The 11897-nt window shown below is 39.0% G+C and overlaps 1 long non-coding RNA gene across 2 annotated transcripts in view; it reads left to right on the top strand.

The window, feature by feature from the left end:
* Positions 1-1831: 1831 nt before the first annotated feature.
* LOC103674868 overlaps positions 1832-11897 on the top strand; it is a 51499-nt gene continuing 41433 nt past the window's right edge. Inside the window, exons 1-3 of one of the 2 annotated variants that reach the window (XR_005834682.1) lie at positions 1832-1966; positions 2444-2607; positions 6528-6712. This is a non-coding gene — a long non-coding RNA (uncharacterized LOC103674868). Of the gene's footprint in view, positions 1967-2443; positions 2608-6527; positions 6713-11897 lie in introns of those variants that run through there. The other variant, XR_571724.2, reaches the window with a different exon arrangement.

The following is an 11897-nucleotide window of genomic DNA, read 5'->3' as shown; positions in this document are numbered from 1 at the left end:
AATTTTTTAAAAAGTTAAAAATAGAACTACCCTATGATTTAGCAATTGTATTATTAGGTATTTACTGAAAGGATACAGATTCCAAGAGTTACGTGCACCCCGATGTTCATAGCAGCATTATCAACAATAGTCAAACTATGGAAAGAGCCCAAAATGTCCATCAACTGATGAATAAAGAAATGGTATACACACAGACACACACAGACACACAGACACACACACACGAATATTACTCAGCCATCAAAAAGAATTTGCATTTGCAATGATGTGAACGGAGCTAGAGTGGATTTTGCTAAGTGAAATAAGTCAAAGAAAGACAAATACCATATGATCTCACTCATATGTGGAATTTAAGAAAGACAACAGATGAATATATAGGAAGGAGGAAAAGAAAAAAGGGAGGGAAGCAAACTATAAGAGACTCAACAATAGAGAACAAACTGAGGGTTGATGGAGGGAGGTGGGTGGGGGATGGGTTAGATGGGTGATGGGCATTAAAGAAGGCACTTGATATGATGAGCACTGGGTATGTAAGTGACAAATCACTGAATTCTACTCCAGGAACCAATATTGCACTGTATGTTAACTAAAATTTAAATAAAAAAATAAAACGGAACAAGCAATATTTATACACTTTGAGAAGCATTCCTCAAGGAAGGTGTCCTGAAACACTCTCTCTGGCTACAAGGACAGCTTTGCAAGGAAACTTCTTTCTTGGATACACATAGGACATGGCTCTTTCACCAGATACTCACTGCAGTCCTTTGCCTTTGTAACTCTCTCAGTGCAACACTGTGGGATGGCTAAGTCCGTCCAACTGTGGGGTTTATTAATAGGAGATGCTTTGCCTGCAGATTCTAAGCCCTTTCTCTAATATAACTTTTATAAGAAAGTGGATATATTGTTCTCCTTATTATTTTTTTCATATTTTTTCGTTGGTTTAGAGCTCAGATGTGGAGCAGGGCTGTATGGTGGGTGGGACCTTAAAAGCCCAAGCATTCTGGAGCACAACCATAGGAACAGTTGCGAGCCAGCAAGACACAGAAAGGGGAGAAGAGCAGGGGGTGAATTTTAAGACCCACCCCTGAGGATAGAGCAGAACTTTGCTCCATAAGGGCAACTTAACCACCAAGGATTTGAAGGGGGAAGACCTGGTATATAGAGAGGCTAGAAGTATTTTGGTTATGTATGGACGTCCCTCCATACGGAAGAAATTACCAGGAATGAATGATCAGAATTTTCCAGTACAAACCAATGTATTGTTCAATTGACTAAGTTTCTGCCTACTAAATTACTATAATATTCTAGACCTGCTTCCTTGAAATAATTTCCAAATTGCTTAAATGACATCTTTTGTGTCACATGATTATAGACAATCTTTTAGTTTTCTGCCACAAATGGGTAACTGCTTAGCCTGGCGAGTAACTTTACATGTCCACCGTCCCAGGGCTAGCTCATCTCCAAAAACCTTAAGATACCTCCTTGGGGCGTGTGTGCTGATAATACTCCTCTACTGTGTCTTTAAAGCAAACAAAATTCTTTACGACAGGGACATTCTTTGTTCCACCAACTTGGACAGAGTTCCGACAACTGTCCTTGTTTCAGTCTAGAGCCTCTAATTCCTATGCTTTCTCCTGTGGTTCCCCGAAGAGCGAAGGTGTTTTATGTTCGGCGAGATTCCAGGGGGTGGGTGAGTTTTGCGGAGGCATTTCCGGAGTGGAGGAGAAGCTTGCGCTTCGCAGTTGCCATAGAAACCTGACGTCATGGGGCGACCGTGACGAATTTTTCCTAGAGACAGACTTGCCCTCGGCGTGAGAGCAGGTCCCGCCCTCAGATGTTTGGGACTCAGCTGAAGGCGGGGGGGTCCTCGCTGTGGGGGCTGAACCCCCCGGGGTTGTAAGGAGACAAAGGAATCCAGGTCCAACTCTTCCCCGCTTTGGGGCTCGTTGCCCCGGCTGTCTCATAGGTAAAGCCGCTGGGGTCCTGCCCAGCTCCAGTGAGTGTGGGTCTTGCTCCAGGGGTGTCCTGGAGCTGCTTTCCGTAAAAGGCAGGGGCTAGGGCGGGAAGACAGGTAAAAGGATTCTGTGCCCCGGCTTCCCCCTCTACAATGGAGATAAGAATGCTTCACGCACAGGATCGCTGAGAGCAGTCAGCTATACAACCGAGCAAGCCCATAGCCCTGTGATTACTGGGGGGTAATGAATGCCTGTATGAATTCAGGCCATTTCTTATTCCTTTTCAATTTCAATTTTGTTGTTAGGAGTTAGACAAGAAAGGAGGAGAAAAAGGCCCTGGTGAGAAGCCCATTAAAACATGTGGTTGTTACGACCACCACCCAGTTGTATCAGTGTCATTGTCAGTAACCTAGTGCCTAGCATGGTACGGGGCACATAGTTACACCAGTAAAGCATAATGATTTCTGGATCTGTCTCTTCCTGTGCAGCTCTTCATACCAGTGGCCCATCTCATACCAGGTGCCTGAAGGAGGCAGGTTCTGAGGATCTGAGTCCTGATGGCTGCTGAAGCTTCTACTCCAGATTCAAGGGCAGCAGTCCTCAGGAGGCCCCAATATCTCACATTCCTGGTGGAATCTGATGCCTGGATCAAGTGAGTTCATAGATCTGAACAAAAGCATGTTGTGGAATAGCTCCTGTGAGGTTCACAAACTAGCCTAGAAGTAGAGAAGCTGCTTTGATCATGAGAGAAGAGGTTTAGCAGGTGGAATGTCATTCCTTCAGCAGCTGCATGGTTTGTAGTAGCCCTTGAGGCCCATCTTGGAGAAATCTTTTGTCTGAAAGCCCTGAATTGTCCAGCTTGAGGAGGGAATGTGATCTTTAACATGCATTTGGAATAAATATACCTAAGTTGTTCTCCCTGAGTAAATATTATTCAGTGATTCTCATGTTTCTCTCAGATGCGTGTTGAAAAATGCATTTGATAAGGAAGTCTTCCTAAAAAAAAAAAAAGTCTTCCTAGCAATTTGAGAATGTAATATAGTTTGAGAATGTACTATAGTTCCGTAGCTGCTACGTTTTTATCCATTTTATAATGAAACACGTAAGAAGCCAGAAATTTTCCAAATATTAGTTAAGCATGTCAAAGAATTTATATTTTTTAAAATACTTCAGAGTGTTTTATTATTATATATTTATTATATCCAGCCATAACTGCTATAATAACCAGGTATTCTTAAATATAGTTATGTTTACTTTCCCTGTATATAATAGTTTCAGTTCTTTAATACTTGGCCTCCACCCCGCAACGCCCCGCTGTATACCCAGGCAAGCACTGATCTTCTCTTACTATAGATTAGTTTTCATGTCCTCGTATTTTATTTAAATGGAATCATAAAGGTTTTCTTTTTTCTTCTTTGGTTTTGGTCTGGCTTCTTTCATTGAGCCTATTTATTTAGATTTACCCTTTTTTTGCACATATCAATAGTTCATTCTTTTTTAATTGATGAGTACTATCCTAGTATATGGATATACTACAACTTGTTTGAAATTTGTTGCTTTTAAAAAAATTAAAGCTCCAATGAACATTTTGTATATGTTTTTACATGGATATATGCTTTCTTTCTCTAGTGTTTCCCACAGGGTAAATACTTAAAAGTGCAATAGCTGGATCACATGGTAGATTTAAGGTTAACATTGTTAAGAAACTACCAAACTGGTTGTACCATTTTTTCCTTGCCCCCAGCAGTGTTTGTGAGTTACATCCTCCACAACCCTGCCAATGCTTGGTATGGTCAATCTTTTTAATTATAACCATTCTCATGGGGGTGTAGTGGTATCAAATTGTATTTTTAACTTACAATTCCCTTATGATGTTGAGCATATTTTCATGTGCTTATTTGCTCTTTCTATATGTTTGGTGAAGTGTCTATTCATTTGGCGAAGTGTTCACATGTTTTGTGAAGTGTCTGTTCTCCATTTATTTAATGTAGTGTCTATTTTTTTTTCTATTTGACTTTCTATATAGATTTTCTATATTCTAGATACAGGTCCTTTGTCAGATATGTAATTTGCAAGTATTTTCTCCCACTTAGTGCCTCATTTTTTCATTCTCTTAACAGTGTCTTAAGAAGAGCCTTTTTTTTTTTTTAACTTGGAGGAAGTCCAGTTTATGTATTAGTTCACTTACAGATGTAGTTTTGGTGTCTCTTCTATGAAATCTTCATCTAACTCAAGATGACAAGGACGTTTTCCTATGTTTCTTCTAGAAGATTGATACCTTCAGGATATATATTTAGGTCTGTGATCCATTTTGAGTGAACTTTGTATGTCTGTTTGTAGTGTGATATATGGGTCACAATTTATATTTGTGTATATGATACCTACTTGTCTCAGCACCATTTGTTGATAATATCCCCATTTCTCCACTGAAATCCTTTTGCCCGTTTTTCAAAAATCAGTTGTCCGTGTATGTGTGGGTCTATTTCTGGACTCTATTAAATATTTTCCTTCGATCTACTTGTCTACATTGATTCCTATGCCACACTGTCTTGATTATGGTAGGCTTCTGAGTCTTAAAATCTGGAAGTGTTCATCCTCTAACTTGATTCTTTTTCAGAGTTGTTTTTCATGGTCTAGATCCTCTGCATTTCCATATAAACTTCAGATTTCCTGCCAATTCCTTTTAAAAATATTTGCTAGGATTTTTATTGGATTGCAATGAATATATGGATCTGTATTTAGGGAGAAGTAACAGTGAAATAATGCTGAATCTTCCAGCCCACGAAAACACTTGTCTCTATATTTATTTAGGTCTTCTTTAATTTTTCTGAGCAATATTTTGTAGTGTTTAGTGAATAGGCTTTGCACATCTGTGGACAGATGATCTCTAAGTATTTCATACTTTTTGATGTTATTGTAAAAGACATGGCTTTGTAAATACAATTCCCAATTATTATATTTTTCATCAAACCCTCAGCAGCCAAATGTTTAATAATAGCTGTTGCAGGATCTTTTTGGTTGAAAGCACACTCTAAGATGAAAAAGCTATCTGATGGATAACAAGCGCTTGACTGTGTTTCTGTCAGCTTTTTAACATTATTGGCAATGTACTGAAACTAGGGAGAAAAATGTCACAGTGACAATTCTACAGGTCATCTCCAGAAAAATAGGTCACTAAAAGAAAATAGTTATAGTAGCTTTCAACTTTATATGTGTGGTTAGAATTGAACCAGTTGAATAGTGGGGTTTTCCTTTTTTTTCCCCTAGAATTGATGAATTCTGGATTCTTGAGTGGTGACACAGAGGAAGGAAAGAGCATGTACATATATGAGTATGAATGTATGTACATGTATATTGTGGAAGCTGCTGGGAATCTTTAATGCGAGGAATACTTCAGGTTAATTACTTTACTGTGGTCATGTCAGTCATGTTCACTTCCTAGCACATAATAGGAAGCAAATCACAGTGGTTGGTTTTTTCCACCTTCACTTGGCCAGCATGGTTACCATGGTGACTCAGTGACTGCTGTGGGATCTGGTGGAGATTGAGCATTGTTTTATAATTCTAGCCTGAATCCCTTATTAGGATCATGGTTGTCAAGTGTTGCTTTTCTAATTTCCTCATTCCTTCCAGGTTTATTAATTGAAATTTGGCTGGAGGTAGAGCTTTCTCTTCTCCCTGTTTGTTTTTAAAATTTATGTGAGTATGACTCATAGATTCCTATTTTGCAGAGTTACCACCTGATGCTATAATTATTTATTTTTATGCTCAAATGTCTCAGAATTGGCCAATGGAAGCCCCTTCAAGATGACTTCTGTGTCCCTTTGACACTTCCTTAGAATTCTTTCTTCTTTCTTTTTTTTTTTAAAAGAGATTTTATTTATTTAGTTGACAAAGAGAGAGAGGGAGAGAGAGAGTGAGTACAAGCAAGGGGAACAGCAGGCAGAGAGAGAAGCAGACTCCCTGCTGAGCAGGGAGCCTGATGTGGGACTTGATCCCAGGACCTTGGGATCATGACCAGAGCCAAAGGCAGACGCTTAACTGACTGAGCCACCCCGGCCCCCCTAGGATTCTTTCGACATTTACTTTGCTTCCCGAGGCTATCTTTTAATCTGTAGAAAGAAAATTATGATGCTCAACTCAGAGCATCACTTTGAGGAACTGAGGAGAAAATGTCTGAAAATAACAACCTACAGCATGTGACATCTAGTAGGTCCTCAGTGAATGCTATTTCTCCATTCCAATTTTGCCTCCTTCATTCTGTCAAGGCAGTGTTTCTGACATGAACATCATAGCAGAAGTACCAGAGAGAACACTTGGACATGGAACAGCAAGCAGGGATGAGCCCAAATTTCCATGGTGTGAGAGCTCCAGTGTCACTGCTGTGTGCGGGAGGGGGCTGTGGGAAGGAGCTGGGGAAGGGGCAGAGGCTCACTTCACAGCTTCCAGTGACCTGAGTGGGGACAGGCAAGCACATGCTCACCCATTGCCCCTGTGTTTCATATGTTCTCCCTTCCTCTCACTTTCTTCTCTGTTTCATGTGCTGTCTGATCCCCTGACTCTCCCTTCTAGTGGAACAGCAGACAAGGCTGTGGACTCTGAGCCCCAAGAATAGGAGCCAATAGAGAAGAACAAAGTGTGATGTTGAGTGTGCTAGATCGGTTCCTAGAGCGAGAGTGAGGAGATTAAGATCCTACCATTGGGACCATTTAGGTAAGTCACTACCCTTGCTTCAGTGTTTTCTATACAACAGGGTAGCAATACCCAATTCCCCCAATCACCTGGGAATATTGTGGACTGTAAATGTGATCCCATGTGGGAAAGCAATCTGTAGTCATAGGTGGGAGAGAAGGACCAGTGTACTTTTGAATAATTATATTAACAGAGACACCCCAGATATCACTGAACTCTGGTAGTCATGAAATTAATGGTACACAAATGTCAGATGCTTAGGTCAGCATTTCTCCAACTATAGTCCTCAGAGTTCATCAAAATCATCAGTGAGTTCTTTTTTATTTTTTTCCTTTTTTTAAAAATTATGTTATGTTGGTCACCATACAGTACATCATTAGTTTTTGATGTAGTGTTCAAATTCTAGATTCCTGAGCCCACTCTTGGTCTGCTGAATCAAAAACAGGAAGGTAGAATGGGAAGGGTTTACATTTTGAGTAATACCTCCAGTTGTTTCTGGTAGTCATCTAAGTTTAGAAAGTACTGCTGTGAATTTGCAGCAAACTCTTCTTAAAATCCTTAATCCTTTGATGTTTAATTTCCTTGTCAACTTCTCCTGAAACTCAGCTTTAAGTATCTGTGTCTGCTCCTCTGTGTCAAATAAGTAACAATTCCTTCATGTAAATAATATTTATTCAGCGATTTATACATGAAACACTGAACTAGGCGCTAAGACACAGCACAGAACAAGACAGGCAGGGTCCCTGGCAATAAACAGGTAAACAAATGAATAAGCAGGACAATTTCATATGGGAATGAGTGCTTTAAAGAAAATAAGTGAATCCATTTAATAGGAAATGATGGGGATGGGGATTATTATGGATGGGTTATCAGTGAAGTTCTTTCTCAGGAAGTGACGTTTGAGTTGAATCCTGAACAAGAGGAAACCAGGCCTGGACTGGCCCTTTGGTTTGTGATGTGCATGGTCCCAGTTGTTCCAGGAACAGATGATGAGCTTGAGTGGCAAGAGCTTGGCAGACAAAGTGCAGATGGTCAGAGATGAGGACAAAGGGCAGACAGGAGCCACATCCATCACTGTGTAAGGAAATTAGAGTCATTCTAATGGTGGATGGTTACAGTATGGGAGTTACATGATCTGGTTCATGTGCTCACAAGGTGACTGTGGCAGCTGTTATGAGAATGGACTAGACAGGACAAAATAGCTGTGGGGATAACCATTAGGAGAATCTTGCAGGAGTCCAGGGGAGGGATGAGGGTGGATTGGCCCAGTGCTGCCACAGGGTGCAAAGGACAGGTGTGGTCTTGGATAGGACATGTTGGCGATAGGACAGGTGGGACCTGCAGTGACTGTGGGTGGGGGTCTGTGAGGATAAGGCTGAATCAAGGTTGAGCCCTTGGCTTTTTGTTCAGCCAAGTGCAGAAATGGTGGTGCTGTTTCTTGACATCGGTTGTTCCAAGCATTTTTGAGATGTTCTCATGATAATTAGTTTGGTATCCAACAGTGGTTATGGTGAAAGTGATTTACAAGATGTAGCATTTGATGAATGGGATTCAGTGGTAAAACTATTATGCTTTATTAAACACATACGCAAACTATAAAACTATACAGATCTTGTATTTGTTTAAAGTAGCTAACATTTTTGAGCTCTTATTGTGTACCTAGCAGTGTTCTAAGTATTTTTGTGTATTAACTCACTTCTCAAAACAACCCATGACATAGGGGTGATTGTGTTCTCCATTTTATAGAAGAGGTAACTGAGGCACAGTTTCTTTCAATCTCCTAAGATCGGAGATCCAGGTATCCTGACGTCTTTGTCATAGAATTTTTTAAATAATAGGATTCAGGACTATTTATCCTTGTAAAGACCAAACACAAAGCAATATTTATTTAAAAATGTTGTGTCTTCTACAGTACTACATAATCCCAAATTTATACATGAGGAAATTGAGTGATTGTAAGGTGAATAAAAGTATTCAAACTCACACAGAACTAGGATTTGGACCTGGTCTGTCTCCAGAAGCCACATTCCTAACGAGTACATCTAGGAAGAAGAAAAAGACATTTGTTGCCCTATGTCAGCCTACAATGGGTGATGTTAGGTCAGGGCCATCTGTATCTCTTTGGGTGGAAACTATGCTTCACTAGGCATTTGCAATGTACCGGATGGCATTTATTTAAGAAAAACAAAAAAGCAATAATTATAGAAACAAAAGGGTGTCATCGATGAACAAAGCTAGACCCTGGTTAAAGTGGTAAGGACAGATTTTAGTCAGTAATATGCTTTTGCAACAGGGAAGAGTGAGTGTGAACTCATCACAACTTCAATTTGTACAGAGGTGACTGAGCATTTTAAAGGAAGTATAGGGGAATAGGGAGTAGAGGAAGTAGGGGCTCAGTAGAGTCAAGGAAATGAAAAATTACAAAAATAAGAAAGTAGATTTTGCCCATCTGGGTTTGTTAACTGCCTTTTATTCAAGTTAGATTTCTACTCTCCCACAGGCGCTGGAGGCAGGGGTTCTAGCTTCAGGTGTTGGCTGGAACGAAGAGTAAATTGTTCTGGTAGCCTTGAGTTTTCTCAGGCAATCACTTTAAGGGGATTTAGCGTCATCTTAGGGATGTAGCTTTGAGCTGTTAGAAACTATGGTAGTGTTTAATTCAAGACTTAATTGGCCAGGGTTGAGGTGTAGTCAAGAAAAGGGCGAAGAGGAATCTGTCTAGTTTGGTCCATGAGAGAATCTTTATCAAGGGTAATAATTATATAAAAAAGAGGAATAATCACAATAGTTTCTTTTTTTTAAGATTTTATTTTATTTATTTGACAGAGAGAGAGATAGCCAGCGAGAGAGGGAACACAAGCAGGGGGAGTGGGAGAGGAAGAAGCAGGCTCATAGCGGAAGAGCCTGATGTGGGGCTCGATCCCATAACGCCGGGATCACGCCCTGAGCCAGAGGCAGACGCTTAACGACTGAGCCACCCAGGCGCCCCATCACAATAGTTTCTATGTATTAGACAAATTAGCTGTTAAAATAATTCCTTGGACTTTCATGGTAAATTTTTTTCCCTCTTATGAACTCCACGTGCTTTTCAGATGGGAGTCACATTGCTCTGTGCTCTAGGCTTTGTTGGATGGAGGGCAGGGCTGATTTGACCCCTTTTGATAGGTGAAGCTAGAGGAGGTGTGGTGACTTACCCAAGGTCACCTAGAGTTAGTCGGTTAGGTTGGCCTATGGGGCCAGGTTTGTCTCCTGTCTGCTATTCAGTTTTCTGTACATCAGACATAGCACTATCCTTGTTCCTGTGTGCAGTGAATCACTTTAAGGGCTCAAATGATATGTGCTTCTTTAAAGTTAACCTGCAAGTAAAAAAATAAAAGTAAAAAGTAAAAAAATTAAGTTAATCTGCAAGTAATATACAAAGACACTAAGTCTCTTCAAATAAAAAGAAATAAGGTATTGATTATCCTCTTCGTCCCTAATCTCTATTGGGAGATTAGAAGAAAAATTCCTGGAATCATGCATGCAGCATGTACTCTTTTGTGACTGGCATCTTTCAGTCAACATAATGTGTATTTACATTATCATTGTCCATAGTTGTAAGTTGTTCATTCTCGTTGGGGTATAGTAAGAAGTACATGATGTGGATATTTCACAATCTCTCTCTCTCTGTTTTGTGAATTTACATATTTCTACATTTTTGACTTATTTTGAGTAATGGTACTACGAATGTTCTTTTATGTATTTTTTGATGGACATATATATTTTTATTTCTCTTGGACATATACTAAAGAACGGCATTTCCAAGTCATAGAGCATGCTTACGTTGAGCTCAGTAGCCACTGACAGGCAGTTTTTCGAGTGGTTGTTCCCATCTGTGTTCCTACCAACAGTATGTGAGAGTTCTGTTTTTTCCAGTTTCTTGACAACACTTGGTATTTTCCATCTTTTTACATTTTTGTTGTTCCGGTGAGCATGTAGTGGTATGTCACTGTGGCTTTAACTTCAATTTCTCTGTTTTAAATTTTCTTTAACTCTCTCTGAACTGTTTCTTTTAACCTAAAGAAGGTCCATTTTTTTAACCTTCTATTTGCTGAAAAAAACTGGATCTTTTGTCCTGTGGAATTTAAATTTGGGGTTTTGCTAGTTATATCCTTATTGTGTTATTATGTTCCTCTGGCCCCTTCTATTGCCTTTAAATTGATAATTAGGTTTAGAGGCTTGTTTAGATTCAAGTTTTTTTGGCAAGAGTACCTTAGATGTGGTGTTGTTTAGTTCTGTAGTATTACACCATGAAGCTCATTTTGTCTAGTTGTCTCCTGTTGTGACATTAAGATTCATCACTGAGTTCGAGTATTCTTAGCCTGATCCATTGATTATAAAATTTCCCATGTGCTTTTCACCTCATGTTTTATGCAATCTCTGAAGATTGTTGCCTGGGTCTGCATTTCATTAAAGGCTGCGAAATAGTGATATTCTAATTCTGATTTTGTTTGCACTCATTAGCTAAAATTCTTATATTAAAGAAACTTAACCTAATCGACTTTCAGGTTGTGCTAAACTTGGTTTGAACAGGAAGGGAAGGATGAATGTGTAATTCTTTCACAGTATTTCCACTTTTCAAAATAATGATCTGTTTTACTAGAATCCTCCAAAGGTGAACAATGAGTTTGTTTTATTTTGTTTTGCTTTTTGTTAAGAGTGTCATCATGAACTCATAGATCTTTATATTTGATGTTTTAATCCATTGTGGTCATTAATCATCTTGATGTTCAAAATGTTCTATGTTTGGCCAGTGGAAGTTCCTTCAGATTGGCTTCTGAGTCTTTTTAATATGCTTTCTGGCAGGATAGTTTGGTCCATAATTCATGATACAATTCCTACCCTAGACCTGGAATTAACTATTTCTCCAGGGAAGCCTGGTTCCTTTTAGTGGGAAATGATTTTAGAGGATTCAGTCAGGGTACTAGAGGTGCTCATTGCTACTTGGTTAGCCATTGTTTCTTGACCTTTTCAATGCATGTAGCCTGTAAATACTTATCATATATATCATATAAGTATAAATACTTATACATATATCATGTGTATATATATACATATCATATATTTGATATCATATATATCAAATGTATCAAATACATTTCCATATATAATATATAATATATATTATTTATATTATATTATATGTTCTATATATTAATATATTATTATATATCATATATCATAATATCTCATATATCATATATATTATTATAT

This window comes from Ursus maritimus, assembly GCF_017311325.1.
Source record: "Ursus maritimus isolate PB19 chromosome X unlocalized genomic scaffold, ASM1731132v1 scaffold_X1, whole genome shotgun sequence".
Lineage (NCBI taxonomy): Eukaryota > Metazoa > Chordata > Mammalia > Carnivora > Ursidae > Ursus > Ursus maritimus.
The sequence above is the reverse complement of the archived record's forward strand: the minus strand, read 5'-3'. Positions and strand labels throughout refer to the sequence as shown.